The 22289-nt window shown below is 43.5% G+C and overlaps 1 protein-coding gene and 3 non-coding genes across 4 annotated transcripts in view; 2 read left to right on the top strand and 2 right to left on the bottom strand.

Annotated features, from left to right (window-relative positions):
• LOC144480811 (uncharacterized) overlaps positions 1-22289 on the bottom strand; it is a 992083-nt gene that overhangs the window by 641890 nt on the left and 327904 nt on the right. The window lies entirely within an intron of this gene.
• Positions 5884-5955, bottom strand: trnac-gca (transfer RNA cysteine (anticodon GCA)). The gene has a single exon. It is a non-coding gene; the product is annotated as a tRNA-Cys (tRNA).
• On the top strand, positions 15661-15733 carry trnat-ugu (transfer RNA threonine (anticodon UGU)). The gene has a single exon. It is a non-coding gene; the product is annotated as a tRNA-Thr (tRNA).
• trnan-guu (transfer RNA asparagine (anticodon GUU)) lies at positions 21540-21613 on the top strand. Its single transcript has one exon. It is a non-coding gene; the product is annotated as a tRNA-Asn (tRNA).

Raw genomic sequence — 22289 nt, 5'->3', positions numbered from 1 at the left:
GTCAATTGGATCACTTTACATCATTCCAAACTTCAAAGAGAAAAGGTTAACCACAATGAATCTCTCTTCCAAGGGCAACCGCCTCATCACAGCAATCAATCCACTGAAACTTGTCCCTCCCTGCTCTATCAAACGGACCTTTCCCCGTGTTCGGGGAAGGGATTAACCATTACAAGACAGCAACACTACACTGTGGGGTAAAATAGTTAAATATGCATGTTTAGATTTGTAAACTAAACCATCATTTGGTCTTTCTGTGGCAGGTTTGGTGAAAATTGAATTGGCATCGAATTTGCAGCTAAAACGCTGACACGCTGATTTAGGATGCCATGTGGGTTGCTGTTGTGCTACTCTCTGTTGGGCAATTGGTTAGCGCGTTCGGTTATTAAGCGAAACGTTGGTGGTTCAAAATCATTGAGAGGTGGCGCTTTCCTTCTTTTTCCCTTTCCATCTGCTTTTATTGTCTCTTGGAATTTGAGTGTCATCGAGACCTTGAGCAACACTAAAAAAAACGCATCGTGTGTTTCTGCCTCTATAGTTAGCCGACGTTAGTTTATTGAACTTTTATCTCCAAGATATTATTTGCAACAATTTATATATTTCAAATATTATTAAACTCAATAACTAAACTCGAAACTTTAACCCATGTTTGATCGTGGGTTTCCATTTTGCTGCCAATTCTCCTTCTTTCTCAGATAGATCAGGAATCTGTCTGTCCCAACCTGAAACGTGTTCAATGAGGCAAAGATCAGTAGAAAGGGGACTGAGTTAAACTTTCACCAGAATGCTGCTTTTATATTGCAAAGTCCTGAGTTTGGGAGCAGATAGTTCACATCTGAGGCGTTTCAGTTCTTTGAGAGAAGAATGCCTGCCTTGTTTTCCAAGGTAACTTTCACAGGATCAGCAATTATGAGATTGGTGGGTTTTGGAAATTCAAAGTTACACGTGAACAGCTTGTTGGGCTACTTCGTTCATCATTGCCGTATTGCGGTGTGTTTTATGCTCTGGTAAAATCTGTATTTATAATACAAGCATTCGATGGTGGAAATTCTCAGCAGTTTTGGCAGAATCTGTCGACACGCATCAAATTCTAAACACTTCCATGTCTCACCTGTGTTCCTGAAGTATACTGATTATTGTGTTCAAAAAAACTGATAAAACCTTTTCAAAGCAGCTGTCCCACTTCTAAGTGTTAATAAATATCAAGGAATCACATTATCTCACAGACATGTGGCATTTACACTTCCCCAATGTTTGAATAATATTCTGCAACTGCAGTCATGGAGACAGAGATAAAATTCGGGACAAATGTTATTTTCTGAAACTTATGTTAGGTCAATGACTCTGCCACATGGCTAATGTTTTCAACATAATTATAATTCTACAAAACAAGGATTTAGGTTGCAATCGGACTGCACGGTTTGATATTCTAGGCCGGTCACATTGGTCATGAGCAGAGCTTCTGGATTGTAGGAGTTGACATGTTCATTTCATATACGATAGGCTCCCCGATTCGAAACAAGATCGAAACATACTCGAAACTAATAGTTTTTTTTAATTTTCCCTAATTCTAGATCGTTGTTGCATATGAACTGGATTGGAGCAGACAAAATGTTAATTTGTTCTTCACCATTTATTGAAAAAATGCCCTCAGCAAAGTCACCGCTGGCATATCGTTGCTATTCTGCTTCCACTGGCATACTCGCGGTGCAGCTGATGTCGGCTATATGGATTAGCCATGGCAAATGAGTGATGTTATGGTAATACGGTGGCAAAACGTGCCTCAGTAAAGTACTCTGGGCTCACATTTTCTGGATAATGTTTCAGCCATTTATGTCTGAGGTATGGAGACATTTCTTCACTCAAAGGCTTGTGAACCTTTGGAATTCTTTGACTTATTATTGTCACATGTATTAGCATACAGAGAAAAGTCTTGTTTCATCCGCGCTGCACAGACAAAGCATACCGTTCATGGAAAGGAAACGAGAGCGTGCAGAATGTAGTGTTACAGTCATAGCTGGGATGTAAGAAATTGAATTAAAACATTGTTAGAGAGTTTAAAAGAGTCAGAATGAAGTTTTAGAAGCATAGAACGAGAGTAAAAGACAGAGTTAGAAGGCATGCTGGGCACAGCTTGCAAGAGGTCGCCTCGCTCGGGCGCCATCTTGCATCAATTCCGCAGCTGCACAGAGGTCTGCGGATCTTCAATTGATCAAGACAGTGAAGGTAGAGGTGGAAAGTTGTTGGAATCTAAGTGAATGAAGGGCTATCGGGATAACCTTGGAAATTGGGGTTGAAGCTGTGGATCTACCTTGATTCAGTGATGGAGGAGGCTCAATGGGTCATGTGACCCAATTATACTCCATTGATTCTGTTCACTTGCAATACCAGATACGGCATCAATAGGTTCTGCTGGCAGCATTGATGAGTTCGGGACAGTAATGATATGGAGTTGCCGGCGTGGGACTGGGATAGGCACAGTAAGTAATCTCACAACACCAGGTTAAAGTCCAAAAGGTTTATTTGGCAGCACACGCTTTCGCAGCACTGCCCTTTCATGACGTGAGTCAAGTGCAACCAAATAAACCTGTTGGACTTTAACCTGGTGCTGTGAGACTCGTTACAAGGCAGTAATATGAGTTGAAGCGTGTGATCGAATCTAATCACCGCTATATGTCCAGTTAATTAACTTTACGAAATATCTCTGTTATCACACGAATTCCATGCAACTCAAATGTAAATTATTATTGGCAATTGACGGGTCTGTGTCACCAGTTTCCTTGAATCATTGCATCGCAATGTTTCTGTGGTGTAGTGGTTGTCACATTCGCATTACACGCGAAAGATCCGCGATTTAATCCCGGCAGAAATACTTTCATCATATCGAGAAAAGGTTGGAAGATCTAAACTGACCTGACAGCATCTGTGGAGAAAGAATAGAGCCAACGTTTAAAGTCCGGATGACCCTTCGTCAGAGCTCCGGACTCGAAACGTTGGCTCTATTCTGTCTCTGCAGATGCTGTCAGTCCTGCTGAACATTTCCAGTATTTTTCTATTTTTGTTTCAGGTTCTAGCATCCGCAGTACTTTGCCTTCACAGAAAAAAAAATCCAAATGCTTATAATTTCAGAGGGATTCGACTACTGGAATTATTTGCGTGTTTGTCACTAAACATGAACTGACCTACTGAGTATTCCCAGTATTTTCTGATTGTAAAGTGAGGAATCACTCAGCGAAAGGATCAAAAGGAATTTCTGTGATCGAGAACAAGACAGAATGGATTACATGACACCAGGAATGGTGGACAAGGCAACATTGAACCAGTGATAGTGGAGCCTGGGTGGTCTAGTGGTTCAGAGTCAATGTTTCCAGCGCTGTGGCCCGGAATTGATGACAAACTGTTAATTAAACAGAGTACTTTGCTCAGCACGTATTGAATTTCTGGAGTTGAAAGTATCTGAACATAAAGGAAGAAGACATAATTTGTTTCAGTTGGTTATAAGATGTTGGAATGACTGTGTGACAATGTCAGTTGCGAAATTGACCTGAAATGAGCGTTGGAGACAGATGGTTATCAACGAATTTCCAATCTCTGTTATTAGCTTTCCTGGCGTCCCGTGGTCAGGTTTCGGCGCCATGTCTCGCGTTGGAGTCCCAGGCAAGTAGTGAATAACTTATTATTCATTAAATGAAAACACGTCTCACTGTGTCTGTTGAGGGATCAAGGAGATTAATCCTCAGCTGATTGAAACGTATCGGAGCTGGAAAAATCAGAGATGTAACAACAGCAATAAACTCTGAAGAAGAATGACACGGCAAACATTTATCACAAAAGCAACTGTCACACATGTCAAATTCTTCCTCTTTCAAGTCTCATCGATTAGCTGCTTGTTCTCCACCTCGGATATTTCCACATCCATCAAATATCACCCACCTGAAAATTCAACATCTTCTTCGCTCCACTGATGATGATACACACACTCCGCGCTGGGCGCAGGAATTGGCTCCATAGCTCAGTGGTTGCAGCAAATCGGGTGTAAGGTTGGACAGTTTAAATTTTATTTATTAGTCCCACAATTAAGCTTACATTAACACCGTAATGAAGTTTCTGTGACAATTCCCTCGTCGGCAGAACCGGCATCTTCTTGGGTAAATTGACAGCTAATTTAACATGGCCAATGTACCTAACCAGCACATCGTTCACTCTGGGAATAAGAAGGAGCACTCGCAGGAAACCCACGCAACACGGGGAAAACATGCAGACTCTGCACAGACAGTAACCAATGCCGGGAATTGAAACTGGGTCCCTGGCGCTGTGAGCCATCAGTGCCACCATGTTGCCCAGAAAGATCTTATCTTGTTCATAATGGGAGAAAGAGCAGACAATGTTTGAAAAGGTGACCTAGTTCTTTTTTAATTAATAAGAAATGAGCATCGCTGGCTGGCCAGCATTTATTGTTCATCCTGGTTGTCCTGGGAAAGTTAGGGTCAAACACTTTGCTGCAGCTCTGGAATCAATGTCGGCCAAGACGGATAAGGGACGGCAGATTTCCTTCACTGAAGCACATTCCCGAACTCAATGTTTTTTTTTTCCGACAATCGACAATGGTTTCATGTTCATCAGTAGATTCTTAATTCCAGACAGTTTTTATTGAAAGCAAATTCTACAACGTGCCGTGGCAGGATTCAAAAGCGGGGCCCCATAAAATTGGATAAGTTTCTGGACAAATAATCTAGCGATAATACCACTCGGCCATCGTCCTTCCTAATATAAGCGTTTATCTTGAGAGATTTGGGTGTGTTTGTACAAGGAACGCAGGAAGATAGCATGGTGGTGCAGCAAACAATAGGAAGGGAAATGACATTTGGTCTTTATTGCCAACAGATTGCTGTATAAGAATCAAAACGCCAATTTACATTTATACAGGATTTTGTTGGGAGCAAGTGTGAAATATTCGGTGCAGTTCTGATATTGACAATGCTTTTTTTTCAGAAAAAGGCCATCATTCCATTGGAGACGGTTCACTGGGTAGGTTCCTGTGATGAGAGAGTTCTCCTGGGATGAGAGGCTGTGTAAACTGGGCTGAAATTCCCTGGAGTTTGGAAGACTGAGAGGCAATCTTATTGAACCTACAGAATACTGAGAGATTGTTTCCCAGTCTCAGATGAGGACTCACCGGTGAACTGATACACAAACACATCCAACCAAGACTCTAATTCTTAACTTTAATTGCATATTTGAAATGATAATATATTATACCATGTGATATGAATGATATCAATATTCATTAAATAAATAATGTTGACAACACCTGACAACAGTAGAGCGGCAACACTCGAGAAAGATTTTTATTGTTGCCTCGGTTCACAAGCCGGAACTGCGCGGCGATGAATGCTTATGGGGAAAATGAAAGTACAACCACCGCCTCTGGATGGGACTGAGCCACCAACCATTTGCTTAAAGTCGAGCGCAATAACGAATTCCGCCACTTAGACGAAGACACACTATATTCGGGTGTCAGCGAGTGCTGTATATATCCAACACCAATTCTCCTTTTTAAAAACATAGTCGAGAACTACAACATGACCACATCGTTTACAATACTGTGCAAGTCCCTTTGACTACTTTACTCCCCGCAGTGTTGCAGCGATTTCGTGGTTTCCCGCTTCTCCCAACATGGGAAAGGGCCGTTTTATCGAGCAGAAAGAGACAAACTGTTTCCACTGACGATTGTCAGTAACCAAATAATTGGGACTGAAGGTACTTTATGAAAGACTGATTTGTATTCATGTAACGCCTTTCCCGGTTGGTGGACGTCATAATGCGCTTTGCAGCCAAAGAAAGACAGTCAGAATTGAAATTAAGGCAACAATTAGACAAGGAAGGGGGCACTCGGATTTGGATCGAGGACCGTTTGATCTGCAGTCAAATGCTCTACCACTGAGCTATACCCCCTCAGCGGTAAACTAGTGCTCGGGATCCAGCTTAGTCTTATGAAGTGGTGGAGGGGGATCCAGTGGTCAGACTGCATCCCGCTTTGTCTCAGCGTTATTGGTTTCTGAGTGAAGTCGGAGAGCTTAGCGTTTAAGTTAGCGAGATGTTTTCTTGTGATTTGGCTGAGATTTGGATCCAGGTCGAGGGGATGTTTGTGTCAATCTAATCGATCAAATCTACCTCATTGTCACACAGATTTGACCTTGTATCCCCATCTCTATTGGCAGCGCTTTGCAGCCTATCACTGTCCTTCACTGTCTGCGTTAGTTCTTGAACTGTTGCCCATGTGACATTTCCAATTCGGACAGAAATATAGATCTAATTCCACTACTTCTGACAGAGCTGTTTTCGACCAGGAAACGACTCAGGTTTGTGAAATAGATTATCAAAAACTTTAAATCTTGGCAGATCAAGCCGATCTATGACCCTGAAAGCGCCAAATCCTAAGCACTGGACCACCAGGGTTTCATTCTCCTGGTTCTCCCATAGACTGGATACAGGAATATGCACAGTGCCAATTATTCACAGTCGCATTCTCCTTCCAGTCTTGTGCACCTTGTTCAGCTTTGAAATTATTAATCTTTTCACATAAGCTTCCAGTGTGATGAAAGCAGAGCAGTGATAAGCTGAAGTTTTTCAAAAGATTTACCACAGTAAGGTTTATAACAAACATTACTCTTTGAATGTGGTGAGCTACAGTGAAATTTAATGCAGTAGAAGTTAACTCACTCATTCTGACAGTAGGTACCAGCAATTGCAATGTAAATATGATGTCGAGATACGGGCATTGGACTGGGGTGGGCACAATAAGAAGTCTCACAGCATCATGTTAAAGTCCAACAGGTTCATTTGCTCCGATAATAAAATCAATTTGCTTCATTTTATCAGCGCCCCGAAAGCTCCTGACTCCAAATAGACCTGGTGTTGTCAGACTTCCTAATGTAAATATGAATTGTTGTGGGCATTTGACAGGATTGTAGAATGGGGCAGATTTTGCCTTCTTCCTGTTCAACCTGCCACAATTATCGCTCCCGTTTTGGACCAGGAAGCAATGCCCACTCTCCTTAATTCATGTGTTGCACGAGAGCAATGAATCATCATTCCCTAACCGTGAATCGAACCCAGACCATGGCAGTGACAGCAACGAATTTTACCAACGAAACCAACACGGAAATTAATGTGACCTGAGCATTATTGAGCAACTGTGTGCTTGTGTGTGCGTGTGTGATTTGGGAGAAAGGTCACGTGCTCCAGGGTCATCCTTGATGAATGAAGCCACCAACATCTGTTTCGCTGAGCTTTTTGTGTTCTTGAGAAATCGTCCTCTGGAGCTGATGCAATGAGGCCAGGAGAGTAACTCACTGCACCGTCTGCAATGTGATTGCGGTGCGATTTGCTGAAAGCTGTTAATTTTATAAAAATAATCTTTTTGCGAATTGTAAATGAAATGCCCTTCAGTACCCGGTAAGAATTCTCACACCAGGTTAAAGTGCAACAGGTTTGTTTGAAATCACGAGCTTTCGGAGCGCAGCTTCTTCATCACTCACGCTGAGGGTTCACCAGAGTTTTCTGTCTTTGAATGAAAGCAATAGATATCTCGTCAATTCCCCGGTATCCTGAGTGTTCGACACTGATTTCAACAGTACACTGCTTTAAATGTTTGTTTTCAATGTGAAATTAAGTAGTTTGATTCCACAGAACCATAGAACCATAGAAAATTACAGCTCAGAAACAGGCCTTTTGGCCCTTCTTGTCTGTGCCGAACCATTTTATGCCTAGTCCCACTGACCTGCACTTGGACCATATCCCTCCACACCCCTCTCATCCATGAACCCGTCCAAGTTTTTCTTAAATGTTAAAAGCATTTACCACTTTATCCGGCAGCTCATTCCACACTCCCACCACTCTCTGCGTGAAGAAGCCCCCCCTAATATTCCCTTTAAACTTTTCTCCTTTCACCCTTAACCCATGCCCTTTGGTTTTTTTCTCCCCTAGCCTCAGCGGAAAAAGCCTGCTTGCATTCACTCTATCTATACCCATCAAAATCTTATACACCTCTATCAAATCTCCCCTCAATCTTCTACGCTCCAGGGAATAAAGTCCCAACCTATTCAATCTCTCTCTGTAACTCAGCTTCTCAAGTCCCGGCAACATCCTTGTGAACCTTCTCTGCACTCTTTCAATCTTATTTACATCCTTCCTGTAACTTGGTGACCAAAACTGTACACAATACTCCAAATTCGGCCTCACCAATGCCTTATATAACCTTACCATAACACTCCAACTTTTATACTCGATACTCCGATTTATAAAGGCCAATGTACCAAAGGCACTCTTTACGACCCTATCCACCTGTGACGTCACTTTTAGGGAACTCTGTACCTGTATTCCCAGATCCCTCTGTTCAACTGCACTCTTCAGAGTCCTACCATTTACCCTGTACGTTCTTCTTTGGTTTGTCCTTCCAAAGTGCAATATCTCACACTTGTCTGCGTTAAATTCCATTTGCCATTTTTCAGCCCATGTTTCTAGTTGGTCCAAATCCCTCTACAAGCTTTGAAAACCTTCCTCACTGTCCACTACACCCCCAATCTTTGTATCATCAGCAAACTTGCTGATCCAATTGACCACATTATCATCCAGATCATTGATATAGATGACAAACAACAATGGACCCAACACCGATCCCTGCGGCACACCACTAGTCACAGGCCACCACTCAGAGAAGCAATCCTCCACAACCACTCTCTGGCTTCTTCCATTGAGCCAGTGTCTTATCCAATTCATTACCTCCCCATGTATACCCAACGACTGAACCTTCCTAACTAACCTCCCATGAGGGACCTTGTCAAAGGCCTTGCTGAAATCCAGGTAGACAACATCCACCGCCTTCCCTTCATCCACTTTCCTGGTAACCTCCTCGAAAAACTCTAATAGATTGGTCAAACATGACCTACCACGCACAAAGTCATGTTGACACTCCCTAATAAGTCCCTGTCTATGCAAATATTTGTAGATCCTATCCCTTATCACACGTTCCAATAACTTGCCCACCACCGACGTCAAACTTACTGCCCTCTAATTTCCCGGATTTCTTTTGGAACCTTTTTAAACAACGGAACAACATGAGCCACCCTCCAATCATCCGGCACCTCCCCCGTGAATACTGACATTTTAAATATGTCTGCCAGGGCCCCTGAAAGTTCAACACTAGCTTCCCTCAAGGTCCGTGGGAATACCCTGTCCGGTCCTGGGGATTTATCCACTCTGATCTGCCTCAAGACAGCGAGTACCTCCTCCCCTTTAATCTGTAAAGGTTCCATGGCCTCCCTACCAGTTAGCCCTATTTCCGTAGACTCCATGCCCATGTGAAGGATTTAAACTTACACTCTTCCGGGAAGTTGGTGACGTTGTGGAAAAATCAGTGGAGTATGAATCCTGTGGCCCAGTCTCACAGGTCACGATCCCACCGCAGTCTAGAACTGAAACGGAATTGAAAGCTCGTCTCAGTAATGAAGCTTTGTTTTCTGATTGTCATGAAAACACATCTTGCAGAAGGAAATATGCCATCCTTCTCCTTTCTGGCCTCCATGGGACTCCAGAGGAAAGGCACTGTGATTGACTCTTAACTGCCCTCAGAAATGGCCCAGAAAAATACTCAGTTCAGAGGGAAATAGGGATTGACAACAAATGCTGGCATTGACAATGAAATATATATTGCATTAGCAGCATTTTAAGAAATGATTAATTCTCATTTTGTTTCATTTCATGTGAAACAGGGTGACATATTCTGGTGTCTTATTATTTAAAACCTCAGCCTTTCAACTGTTCAAACAGGTAAGATTCAGTCAGAGAAAAGTGATCTACTGTGATCCAAAACTAGGTTTTGTAGTTGCTGCGAATCCCACCTCAAAACAGAAAATGTTGGAAGCACGCATTAGCTTCAACAGCTTATGTGGAGAGGGAAAGAGAGTGAATGATTCAGGTTGCTGATCTTTGACCCTAACTGGAAGAAATTAGTGATTTAATGGTTTACAAACAAGTGCAGAGTCAAGGAAAATAGAGAGGGAGAGGAGGAAAGAACAAATGGTCTTTTGACCGGATGGAAGGCTGGAGTGATTGAATTACAATGGAGATGATTATTGTTCCCACTGACACAATCTCGCAGATCTGGGTTTAAATCTCATAATAAATGAGAACAAAACCTCTCGCTGAGTTCAGCGCTCAACTCCCCGCCTTCCTGTGAACTGGAGGCAGTTTTCAGTCACAAACCCACAACTGTGAGATAAACAACGCAGAAAGGAGAAAGATTCAGTTTGAGCGGTGACACTTCTGGGGGAACGGAGATCTGGAATTCACCCAGGAATGAGGCAAAGTTTAAAAACAGTGTTGCCCAACGTGGAGCTCGAACCCACGACCCTAAGATTAAGAGTCTCATGCTCTACCGAAAATGCATGGAGACAAATATGGCTTTTCCATCTGGTGTCTCAGCTTGTTCTGATTTCAAAGTTTACAATGAATCCACCGACAGAATCCCCAAAGTTCCTCTCAATCATTAATTACATTATTCACATCTTCCAATTATTAGGTTCACCTCTCCCAAATATTCCAAACTTCTCTTACATCATTCACCTTATTATTCTTTGTTCTTAATAATTTAGCCAGGGGTGGAGGGAACTCAACATTTACACTGTCAAACTGTTTCCCAGTTTCAGACATTTCAATAAGATCACCTCTGATTATTCTTAACTCCAGAGCGAACAGACTCATCCCACTGATTCTCTCCTCGCAGGAGAAACGCAGAAATCAATCCAGTGAAGCTCGGTTACACACAGACAGCGAAATAATGGAAAGAGGAAGGAGCAAAAGATGTCAACGTAATAAAAACATAGTCAGAGAGTCTGAGGGAGATATATACAGACAATGAAAAACAGAAATAGCGAGTGCGGTACACATCCACAATCCAAGAATGAATAACAATATACACACAGCCAGCTGTCTCGACCAACAAACATGGGGTCCTCTAAACTGGTGAACAGAGATAAAGTGAATGGCCACAAGCATATTCACCTTTTAATGTCTTGATTTTCTTCTGTGAGTGTTGTGTTGATAGATTGCCTGCACTGTGTGCTCAGGTTCGCAAACCAAATCCCAAGTAAACCAATCCGAACGTTTGCACTGCAAATACATTTATCAAACCTATGACTTGTCCAATACGAAACAACAGCTGATTGAGGGATCTAGCCCGGCATGTAAACCCGAGATTGCTCACACGTTTGTGGATGTTTACTCCCCAGGCCCGAGTCATACCCCTCGTCCAACGAGCCGCTGCTGAGGATGTTGTTCAATGAAAATATTTCCATTGACATCCAAAGCTGCTCAGACGTCTGCAGTGAAAGGTGAAAATGCTGGAAAAACTCAGAAAGCCAGACAGCTTGTGTGCACAGGAAAACAAATCTTATATTTTAGCTCCATAACCATTTATTGGGAATAACTGGGAATTTTTAGAAATGTAGGAAGTTTTAAACAAGTGTTATCCAGCCGCATAACAAGAGGGTTTGAGGCCTCTTGCCGGGTATAAATCAGGAGAGATTAAATGAGGGAAACAAATAATTTTTAAGTAATTACACCACAGAATGGGGCCATTCCTAAGTCCCTTACAGGACTCCGTTGTGGTGTGGATCAAGGGGAACCTGTGGATGTAATGTACGTCGATTACATTGGAGCCACAGTGATGAGTTGGTGTGTTTTGAAAATTGAAAGTTACACTTAGGAAATAGAATTAGGAGCAGAAGTGGGCAAATTCAGCGCTTCGAGCCTGAACCGTCATGCAATCAGTTCATGACTGATCTCTCCCTGTTCTCAAATCCACCTCCCTACCTGTTCCAATATCCCCTCATCCCTTTAATTATCAGGAATATGCCTGTCTCTTCCTCCAAATCATTTAATGATTCAGACTCAACCATGCTATGGGGCGATGCATTCCATAAATTCACGACCCTCAGTGAGAAGCAGTTCCTCCTCATCTCAGTTTTAAATCTATCACCTCTCAACCTATACATTTGACATGGTGTTCCCGATTGCGCATAAGAAAAAATATTATACTTTCTTCAATATTATATACCACGATCACTTCAACATCTTGTGGGAGTATTTCAACTCACTGTCGATTTTATGTCGCAGCAAGCACAATCGGTGTTGTCATTTGCTGAAGCAGTCACTTATGTTCCATCCAAACTGGACACATTCAGGGATATATGGTAAGTCATTTTGAAAAACACAGTTCACCCGTGACCCTGGGAGTCCAGTGGGTTGTATTCAGTACTCCCCAGTGTTGTTTGTTTTCAATTCCCGCTCAGGAAACGATTATTTATAGCTCGCGGCAAACTATTAAAAAATAACCTGATTTACTATCTGATCGAAAGCAGATCTACTAATATCAGGCGAGTGAGTTTTGCAAGTCGACATCACAGCTGGAAATGTCACATGTGCAACAGGTCAAGAACGAACACAGTAGCAAGAAAGATGGTGATAGGCTGGAAAGCGCTGACAATAGAGATGGTGATGGAAGGTAACATTTGGATGGTAAAAAGGTCAGATTTTGGCGTACAAACTGAATTATTCAACTTTTCACTCACTCTGCAACGAAAATATTTGGAAAAGGTTCTCTCCAGTTTTGAACAGTCGGAAGTGAAATTAATAACTGTAAGTGGAATGCCTGTTGTATGTTGTCACTGATTGAATGTATCACTGGGGTGGAAACAGAAAGTGCCATTTTGCAACAGAGACTTGCTTGTGGTGAATGTAGTCTGGCCTGGCGCGAAAAATAAAGCAACACATGCAGTGTGTGTAAAGCAAGTTGTAAAACAGGCGAAAATCAGCTGGTCTGGTGGTGAGAGTCTGACACTTTCACTGCTGTTTGGATTGGTGGTCAGGTAATGGAGATTTGTTTCTCTCATCCAAACCGTAAAAACAAATGTCAGTTAAGGATGAGATTTCTAAATTCTTGGAAGTGCAGGGTCGGATTAAGACAAGTCAGCATGGATTTAGTAAGGGGAGGTCGTGCCTGACAAACCTGTTAGAGTTCTTTGAAGAGATAACAAGTAGGTTAGACCAAGGAGAGCCAATGGATGTTATCTATCTTGACTTCCAAAAGGCCTTTGACAAGGTGCCTCACGGGAGACTGCTGAGTAAAATAAGGGCCCATGGTATTCGAGGCAAGGTACTAACATGGATTGACGATTGGCTGTCAGACAGAAGGCAGAGAGTTGGGATAAAAGGTTCTTTCTCAGAATGGCAACCGGTGACAAGTGGTGTCCCGCAGGGTTCAGTGTTGGGGCCACAGCTGTTCTCTTTATATATTAACGATCTAGATGACGGGACTGGGAGCATTCTGGCCAAGTTTGCCGATGATACAAAGATAGGTGGAGGGGCAGGTAGTATTGAGGAGGTGGGGAGGCTGCAGAAAGATTTAGACAGTTTAGGAGAGTGGTCCAAGAAGTGGCTGATGAAATTCAACGTGGGCAAGTGCGAGGTCGTACACTTTGGAAAAAAGAATAGAGGCATGGACTATTTTCTAAACGGTGCCAAAATTCATAATGCTAAAGTGCAAAGGGACTTGGGAGTCCTAGTCCAGGATTCTCTAAAGGTAAACTTGCAGGTTGAGTCCGTAATTAAGAAAGCACATGTAATGTTGTCATTTATCTCAAGAGGCTTGGAATACAAAAGCAGGGATGTACTTCTGAGGCTTTATAAAGCACTGGTTAGGCCCCATTTGGAGTACTGTGAGCAATTTTGGGCCCCACACCTCAGGAAGGACATACTGGCACTGGAGCGGGTCCAGCGGAGATTCACATGGATGATCCCAGGAATGGTAGGCCTGACATACGATGAACGTCTGAGGATCGTGGGATTATATTCATTGGAGTTTAGGAGGTTGAGGGGAGATCTGATAGAAACTTACAAGATAATGAACGGCTTAGATAGGATGGACGTAGGGAAGTTGTTTCCATTAACAGGGGAGACTAGGACGCGGGGGCACAGCCTTAGAATAAAAGGGAGTCACTTTAGAACAGAGATGAGGAGAAATTTCTTCAGCCAGAGAGTGGTGGGTCTGTGGAATTCATTGCCACAGAGGGCTGTGGAGGCCGAGACGTTGAGCGTCTTCAAGACAGAAATTGATAAATTCTTGATTTCTCGAGGAATTAAGGGCTATGGGGAGAGAGCGGGTAAATGGAGTTGAAATCAACCATGATTGAATGGTGGAGTGGACTCGATGGGCCGAATGGCCTTACTTCCGCTCCTATGTCTTATGGTCTTATGGTCTTATGCCTGGTGGAACATATAAAACACAATCTCGCCTCGTGTCCTGAAGTGAAGACTGAGCAAATTCAACAGGAGGTTTTTTTTTGTCATTTCTGGCAGGATATTGGGAACCAGACAAGGTTAAGGGCAGTTTAAATGGTGCTGGTCCTTCACTGCAGCTCATTCTGTTTCTGACTGGATGTGATTCCTGCTTGTTACAGAGTTCAGGATAAATTGATTCAGTGAAGGAGCAGGCTCAAGCCAACTGATGGACTGTCGCAGCTCCTTTGCTGATAATTTCACTGACAATACCAGTAAAGGACACAGTTGCTGACGTGGTAACGTAGCCGAGTAATCTAAGGCAGTGGCTGAAAGACCAGTTAGGATGGAGTTGTTGATTCGACTGCAGCCACTGCCAGAATGGGTTTGAGTTTTGGTCCCTGCAGTTGAAGTCCAGCATTTCAGATTGAATGCAATAATTTGTGTTGTGTCGTTTTTGCCATGAAGAAAGAGGAGCGACATACCAATGTAAACAGTTGTTGAGGTAAAGGAACGAGTGCGGAAGGAGTGGAGCAAATTATCGTGGATTCTAGAATCGGAAACAAAAAGAGAAAATGCTGGAAAACCTCACCAGCATCTGTAAGGAGTGAAGAAAGCTGGCATTTCGAGTCCAGATGACCCTTTGTCAAAGCTGGGAGGAGTGGAGCTGCTCCGACAGAGAATACAAACGGGAACACCGGTTGAATGGTTGTCTGTCGAAATAAACAGCAGGATTGCAAACATTGAGACTGCAGTCCCGGCCCAGGGGATGTATTGGGATTTTCAAACTGAGGTTCAAATCCTGTCATGAGCGCTTCCCGTCATTCCTCATTGTGACTATTTTTTAATTGAAAGTTATTGGAAATGAAGCAATGGGTGCAGAGATGATCAACTCCTGCAAAATTGTCACTTCAGCGTCACTGAGGGTCCAGTGATCAGCGTCGGCGCCGTGACGCGTTTTGGATTCCCAGTCACGGAGTGAGTACATTTTTGTTCATTTCGTCATTTAATAAAAGCAGCGTCCGTGAAGTGAACAACAAGCTAAATCTTCCAGCTGGATGAACTTGTATCAGAGATGGAAAAATCAGAGATGTAACATTGACGATAAACTCTGAAGAAGAACCACATGACACACACAACATACATGTCAAGTACATACACAATACACATGTCAAATCATGTCACTTTCAACTTCTATCTTTTAACTTCTGGCTCTCCACCTCAGACATTTCCACATTCATCAAAAATCTCCGTCCTCAAACCCGATCCTGGTCCTCGATCCACGGATAATGCTGCACTTTCTGGAAGCTTGTTGCAGCATTTGGTTCCATAGCTCAGTGGTTAGAGCACTGGTCTTGTAAACCAGGGGTCGCGAGTTCAATTCTCGCTGGAGCCTATGGGCGAAGTTTAGCTTATAGAAGCTGTTGGAAAGGGGAAGAAAGCCCGTAAAAATAGAGAGCTTTGATGAGTGGGGGCGCAGATCGGTTGTCGCTTTGGAAAACGAATAGATATTTCCTTCTTCGTACAAAAAATAGAAAGAGTAAGACATATTTGAAGAGCTGAAAAAGGTTAGTGTCGATATTGAGCAGAGAATAGATGCGTGTGTACAAGGAATGCATAAAGCTGGCATGTCGGTGCAGGCAATGATTGGAAGGAAAATTGCATTTTGGTCTTTATTGACGGCAGACTGGAGTCCAAGTATAATGAGGTGTTGCTGAAGTTGCACAGGGTTTTGTTGAGACCACATGTTGAATATTCTGTGCAGATATGATATTTACATTTAATAAAGGATATGTTTACGTTGGAAACGGTGCAGATAAGGTTCAGCAGATGATCCCTGGGATGATGGAGTTGTCGTATGCTGAGAGGCTGAGTAAATTGGGCTGAAAATCTCTGGAGTTTGCAAGAATGAGAGGCGATTTCATTAAACCTACACAAGTCTGATTGGGTTTGACAGGGTGGAGACTGAGAGATTTCTTCTGCTTGTCGGGAAATCTAACCCACGGCAGTACAGTCTCAGGAAAATGGGCTAATCATTTCGGCCTAAGATAAGGAGAAATTACTTCGCTGAAATGGTTGTGAATCTTTGAAATTCTTTATGCCAGACAGTTATGGATGCTCCATCATCGAATACATTTAAGGTTGGGATAGACAGGTTTCTGGCCTCTCGGGGAATTCAGGGATATGGGGAGCTGGTGAAAAACTGAGTTGTACCCCAAGATCAGCCATCACGGTACTGAATTTCGGGAACACGCTCGATGGACCGAGTGGTCTACTCCTGCTCCGATTTATTGTGTTCATGTGGATGATCAAGCTAATAATTCATGTTAAAATAAAAACAGAAAGTGCTGGAAGTTCTCAGCAGGTATTGCAGCAAATGTGAATCGGACAGAGAGTTAAGGTTCTGAGTCTAATATGGCTCTTTTTAAACTAGCAACTGAGTGTGAGTTACAACAATTAGCACAATATCGAGACAGGGAATTGAATTGAATCCAGGCAGTGAAAGCCCTGAATTTAAACTCCTGTATTATTTCTGCAGTAAACTTGTTCTGGAAACTTACCTGCCAATTGAAAGTGTGGAGGTTTGAGAGCACCCCGAGCCAAATGGACTCCCGCTATTCCTGTTTCTGCTTATATTCCCGACACAGATTTACTTTGTTCCCTTCTGTAACAGAGAAATATTGTCCAAACTTTGTCAGTCTTGCTGTTATTCATACTGTTATGATACATAGGCTCATCCCCTTTATCTCACATCGTAATCTGGAAAAACTATTTGTGAAACTGCGAACTGTTTTTTATTAACGATCAGAGGCTTATTAATGATAAAAATTCCTGTCACTCACTTTGAGTGAATATTCAACAAGCTAGTTTATTCAAATATCCAAGAACATTAAGTAAACAAGTAAAACATGTTAATTAAGTTACCGTTCGACTGAAATGCTGTTCAAATAATACTAGGAACATTCATTACCAATACTGTAATAACAGAATTTCAGTCACTCTCAGAGAAATTATACAAACAGCCTCGATGGGATTCAGAAGATTTTGGAGTTCTGCAGTAGTTGTGCGATCTGTAATGTCTTTCTAACTCCATATCCTTCGGTTAGATAGTTTTCTTAAGCGAATGTTAATCTGTCAGGGGTGGAGAACTGCTGCAGAGGCAAATGTTTTTTTGACTGGCTGCCCTGGCCTCTGGACATGGTCACCCAAGATATTATCGAGCGATGGCTGTTCCTCTGGCCTTTTTTTACCTGATATGGAGATGCCGACGTTGGACTGGGGTAAACACACTGAGAGTTTTAGCAACACCAGGTTAAAGTCCAACAGGTTTATTTGGTAGAAAATGCCATTAGCTTTCGGAGCGCTGCCCCTTCGTCAGATGGAGTGGATATCTGCTCGCAAACAAGGCACACAAAGACAGAAAATCAAGTTACAGAATACTGATTAGAATGCCAATCCTGACAGCCAACCAGGTCTTAAAGATACAGACAATGTGAGTGGAGGGAGCATTAGGCACAGGTTAAACAAATGTGTATTGTCTCCAGACAGGAGAGCCAGTGAGATTCTGCAAGTCCAGGAGGCAAGCTGTGGGGGTTACCGAAAGTGTGACATGAATCCAATATCCCGGTTGAGGCCGTCCTCTTGTGTGCGGTATTTGGCTATTCCTTTCTGCTCAGCGACTCTGCGCTGTCGTGTGTCGTGAAGGCCGCCTTGGAGAACGCTTACCCAGAGATCAGAGGCTGAATGCCCGTGACCGCTGAAGTGCTCCCCCACAGGAAGAGAACAGTCTTGCCTGGTGATTGTCGAGCGGTGTTCATTCATCCGTTGTAGTAGCGTTTGCATGGTTTCCCCAATGTACCATGCCTCGGGACATCCTTTCCTGCAGCGTATCAGGTAGACAACGTTGACCGAGTTGCAAGAGTAGGTACCGTGTACCTGATAGATACTGTTCTCACGTGCGATGATGGCATCCGTGTCGATGATCCGGCACGTCTTGCAGATGTTGCTGTGGCAGGGTTGTGTGGTGTCATGGTCGCTGTTCTCCTGAAGGCTGGGAAGTTTGCTGCGGACAATAGACTGTTTGAGGTTGTGCGGTTGTTTGAAGGCAAAAAGTGGGGGTGTGGGGATGGCCGTGGCGAGATGTTCGTCTTCATCAATGACATGTTGAAGGCTCCGGAGGAGATGCCGTAGCTTCTCCGCTCCGGGGAAGTACTGGACGACGAAGGGTACTCTGTCCACCGTGTCCCATGTTTGTCTTCTGAGGAGGTCGGTGCGGTTTTTCGTTGTGGCACGTCGGAACTGTCGATCGATGAGTCGAGCGCCATAGCCTGTTCTTATGAGGGCATCTTTCAGCGTCTGGAGGTGTCTGTTGCGATCCTCCTCATCAGAGCAGATCCTGTGTGTATGGAGGGCTTGTCCGTATGGGATGGCGGCACGGTAGCACAGTGGTTAGCACTGCTGCTTCACAGCTCCAGCGACCTGGGTTCGATTCCCGGCTTGGGTCACTGTCTGTGTGGAGTTTGCACATTCTCCTCGCGTCTGCGTGGGTTTCCTCCGGGTGCTCCGGTTTCCTCCCACAGTCCAAAGATGTGCGGGTTATGTTGACTGGCCACGCTAAAAATTGCCCTTAGTGTCCTGAGATGCATAGGTTAGAGGGATTAGTGGGTAAATATGTAGGGATATGGGGGTAGGGCCTGGGTGGGATTGTGGTCGGTGCAGACTCGATGGGCCGAATGGCCTCTTTCTGTACTGTAGGGTTTCTTTCTATGATTAACGTGTTTAGGGTGGAAGCTGGAGAAGTGGAGCATCGTGAGGTTATCCGTGGGCTTGCGGTACAGTGAGGTGCTGAGGTGAGCGCCCTTAATGGAGATGCGTGTGTCCAAGAATGCAACCAATTCCGGAGAGTAGTCCATGGTGAGTCTGATGGTGGGATGGAACTTGTTGATGTCATCATATAGTTGTTTCAGTGATTGTTCACCACGAGTCCAAAGGAAGAAAATGTCATCGATGTATCTAGTGTATAGCATCGATTGAAGGCACTGTGCGGTGAAGTCGTCTTGGTCGAACCTGTGCATGAAGAGGTTGGCATATTGAGGTGCGAATTTGGTCCCCATGGCTGTTCCGTGTGTCTGGATGAAGAACTTGTTGTTGAAGGTGAAGACATTGTGGTCCAGGATGAAGCGGATGAGTTGTAAAATTGCATCTGGAAACTGGCAGTTTTCGGCGTTGAGTACTGAGGCCGTTGCAGCAATGCCATCATCGTGGGGGATGCTGGTGTAGAGTGCCGAGACATACATTGTGACGAGGAGTGCTCCTGGTTCAACTGCTGCATGTGTGTTGAGTTTCTGTAGGAAGACCGTCGTGTCGCGACAAAAGCTGGGGGTTCTTTGTACCATGGGTTTCAGGATGCCCTCGACATAGCCTGAGAGGTTCTCGCACAGGGTCCCATTGCCCGATACTATGGGACGGCGGGGTGTTTTTGCCTTGTGTATCTTTGGGAGGCAGTAGTGATCTCCAACGCGGGGAGTACGTGGGATGAGAGCACGGAGGGTGCTCTGAAGGCCCGGATCAAAGGTTTTGATCGGAGTGCTGAGTTGACGGGTGTGTTCTTTAGTCGGATCTGTGGGTAACTTTCTGTAGTGTTCCTCGTTGTTCAGTTGTCGGTACACCTCTTTGCAGTAATCCGTTCTGTTCAGTATGACGATGGCCTCTGAGTGCGGAATTGTCTCCTCAACTCAGTCCTAAATGGTTGACACACCATCCAATGGTTGACACACCATCTTACACCTGCATAACTTTTCTTTTCAACGGGTAAAGGTTGGAAATGTAGGAAGTTTTAAACAAGTGAAATCCAGGGGCTAGAAAGCATAACAACAGGAAACAGCTCTGATAAGGAACAATTCAGGAGAGATAAATGAACAAGTACTGTGTTGTCCATGGCCTGAGAGTGAGGAAAGCAGAGTATCACAGAATGTCTGCACCGCAGCATGAGACCATTCACAAGATCTTTGAAGCAGTCGCGTGTCCTGTGGATAATAGGGAGCCGGTGGGTGTACTGTACAGTGATTACACAGGAGCTGCAGTGATGAGGTTGGTGGATTTTGGAAATTGAGAGGAACACATGAGCAGCTTGTGTGACTACTTCACCTCATTGCCGCTTTTATACGGCAGCGAAAAGTAATCGTTGTTGCCACTGGATGAAGGACTAACTTATGTTCAACCGGAACAGAACACTTTGAAAGAGAGACTTGCCTCTGGTGGAAATAGATCTGAGATGGAAATAATGAAATATAAAATGAAGTAAATTAGATTAAACATCCAACGTATTAGAAATATTGGGTTTACAGTAAGTGACGTGAACTGATGCTGTGATCGCAGATAGAGAACTGGGACCACCATCACACCGAGTGAATCCGCTGTCTGTTTAAATGTTGATCAAAGAAAACTTTTAATCATCTTGCACAATGGAACATACGGGAACTCAATCAAGAAGCAACCTTCACTCACAAATAACAGAAAAGGTCAATTTCATCTCGCAACTTTCAGCCTTTTGCCATCTTCTGTACATTTACCAAGAAGATTTATAAAGTAAGTGAATAGAGTTTGTGATGGTTAAAAAAAAACGCGTTCACACCCTTGGTGTACGTAAGCCCAGTGACGCACACAGAGGAGCAAACATAAGTATAGACCACGCGAGACAGAGGACTAACGAGCGACAAAACGGGAGCTTAGAATAAAGGGAATATAGCTTAGGGATAGAGCATTTGACTGCAGGTCACGACGTTTCTGCATTCAAATCGAATGCCTGCTTCCGTGCTTAATTGATTTTTTTTCAATTAAAACTGCCCTTCATTGACTGGAAAGTGCTTTGTGACGTCCGCAGGTCGGGATAGGTTCTATATAAATGCAAATATTTCATGATCTTCAATCCGAGTCCTCTGTTACTGAGCCCAGTCAGTGGGAACAGTCTGTCCCTCCCTGCTCTTTCAAACGGCCCTTTTCCATGTTAAGAGAAGGGATTAACCATTACACCACAACAACACTGTGGGGTAAAATAATAAAATATACATGTTTAGATTTGTAAACGATGCCATCATTTGGTCCTTCTGTGTCAGGTTTGGTGAAAATTGAATTGGCGTCTAACTTGCAGCCAACACGCTGTCACCCTGATTTAGGATGCCTTGTAGGTTTCAGTTGTGTCAGTCTCTGTGGCGCAATTGGTTAGCGCGTTCGGCTGTTAACCGAAAGGTTGATGGTTCGAGACCATCCAGGAACGGGGCTTTCAGTATTTTTTCCACTTCATCTGCTTTTCTTGTCTTTCGGTTTTTGAGTGTCACTGAGTCCTTGGGCAACATTTTAAAAAAAAACTTATCGTGTGTTTCTGCCTCTACTGTTAGCCGACGTTAGTTTATTGAACATTTATCTCTGACATATTATTTGTAACAATTTATATATTTCAAAAATTATTAAACTCAATAACTGAACTCGAAACTTTAACCCATGTTTGATCTTGGGTTTCCATTTTCCTGCCCATTCCTCTTCTTTCTCAGTTAGATCAGGAATCTGTCTGTCCCAACCTGAAATGTGTTCAATGAGGGAAATACACAGTAAGTCGGCAAAGATCAGTGGAATGAGGACTGAGTTAAACTTTCACCAGAATGCTGCTTTTATAATTGAAAAGTCCTGAGATTGAGAGCAGAGAGTTCACATTTGAGGCGTTTCAGTTCTTTGAGAGATGAATGCCTGCCGTGTTTTACAAGGTAAGTTTTCACAGGATCAGTAATGATGAGGTTGGTGGGTTTTGGAAATTGAAAGTTACATGTGAACAGCTTGTGGGACTATTTCATTTATCATTGCCGTCTTGCCGTTTTATGTTCTGATAAAACCTGTATTTATAATACAAGCATGAGATGGTGGAAATTCTCAGCAGGTTTGGCAGAATCTGTGCACAC

The sequence above is a fragment of the Mustelus asterias genome, chromosome 30 (assembly GCF_964213995.1).
Source record: "Mustelus asterias chromosome 30, sMusAst1.hap1.1, whole genome shotgun sequence".
Classification (NCBI taxonomy): domain Eukaryota; kingdom Metazoa; phylum Chordata; class Chondrichthyes; order Carcharhiniformes; family Triakidae; genus Mustelus; species Mustelus asterias.
Note: the sequence above shows the minus strand (reverse complement) of the source record. Positions and strands in the feature narration are given on the sequence as shown.